The following is a 1,424-nucleotide window of genomic DNA, read 5'->3' as shown; positions in this document are numbered from 1 at the left end:
TATAAATTCTTTAATGAACCTGGGCGACGTGGAAATGTTAATTTTAATGACCTGGGGCGACTCAGTGAGAAATGTTTAATCTCTTCAATGAACTTGGGAGCGACAGTGAAAGTTTAATCTTTTATGAACCTGGGCTGCGACAGAGTGGAAATGTTTCATCTTTAATGACCTGGGGCGACCAGTGGAAATGTTTAATCCGGGGGTGACCAGTGATGCTGTTTCACCTTATGCAAATCTCAACAATGATCATCTATAAAATACATATTGAATAAATCAATTACTTGTGGTGATGGATGACGTTCTTGACAGGAACGATGCTGTTGTTCCCTGAGCTATTCTCTTCTCCAGAGACTTGAACTTGATGCTGTACGCCTCTGGTTTGGGCTTGAGAGAGAGAGGGGGGGGAGGCGGAGGGGGCAGAGACGGCGATTTAGGGAGTGAAACGTCGCTGCTGGTGCCCCCAGGCTCATTAAAGGTGAAACGTCGCTGCTGGTGCCCCCAGGCTCATTAAAGATGAAACGTCGCTGCTGGTCGCCCCCAGGCTCATTAAAGGTGAAACGTCGCTGCTGGTGCCCCCAGGCTCATTAAAGGTGAAACGTCGCTGCTGGTGCCCCCAGGCTCATTAAAGGTGAAACGTCGCTGCTGGTCTCCCCCAGGCTCATTTGTTATTGTTTTAGTTTTGTTTTTGAGAAGAGGGAGGAGCATCGTGGTACATATTCTGCTGTTCTATTGTGATGTCGTAGGGGGAAAATGAAGTTTGAGGAAACGTCTTTGTCGTTGTAATATCTCAAGCGGACATGGCAGCTACACCGCTACAGATACTGGTTGTAACCCAGACTCTTAAAACCACTAAGTACGTCTCATTTACATCATTTGTGATGATGAAATATCAAACTATGTGGGGGGGAGGGGTATAAAAAAAAACAGGCAAGACATCATGTAAACAAACGCAGACAAGACATCATGTAAACAAACGCAGGCAAGACATCATGTAAACAAACGCAGGCAAGACATCATGTAAACAAACCCAGGCAAGACATCATGTAAACAAACGCAGGCAAGACATCATGTAAACAAACCCAGGCAAGACATCATGTAAACAAACCCAGGCAAGATGTCATGTAAAGGAACGCAGGCAAGACATCATGTAAACAAACCCAGGCAAGACATCATGTAAACAAACCCAGGCAAGACATCATGTAAACAAACCCAGGCAAACGTAAACAATAGTCCTGTATTAGAGGACAGATACAGCTGTCTACAGCACTGGGCCTTTAATAGTCCTGTATTAGAGGACAGATACAGCTGCTCTGGCAAAATATATAAACTCTTTTTACTGACTTTTATTTATTATTTTACCTTTATTTAACTTGGCAAGTCAGTTAAGAACAAATTCTTATTTACAATGACGACATACACTGGCA

At 43.8% G+C, this 1,424-nt stretch overlaps 1 long non-coding RNA gene across 1 annotated transcript; it reads left to right on the top strand.

Moving 5' to 3' along the window:
• The first annotated feature begins 443 nt into the window (after positions 1-443).
• On the top strand, positions 444-1,208 carry LOC139027247 (uncharacterized). Its single transcript, XR_011479307.1, has 2 exons — positions 444-552; positions 629-1,208. It is a non-coding gene; the product is annotated as an uncharacterized lncRNA (long non-coding RNA).
• The last annotated feature ends 216 nt before the right edge of the window (positions 1,209-1,424 follow it).

This window comes from Salvelinus sp. IW2-2015, unplaced genomic scaffold, assembly GCF_002910315.2.
Source record: "Salvelinus sp. IW2-2015 unplaced genomic scaffold, ASM291031v2 Un_scaffold8691, whole genome shotgun sequence".
NCBI classification, from domain to species: Eukaryota; Metazoa; Chordata; class Actinopteri; order Salmoniformes; family Salmonidae; genus Salvelinus; species Salvelinus sp. IW2-2015.
Note: the sequence above shows the minus strand (reverse complement) of the source record. Positions and strands in the feature narration are given on the sequence as shown.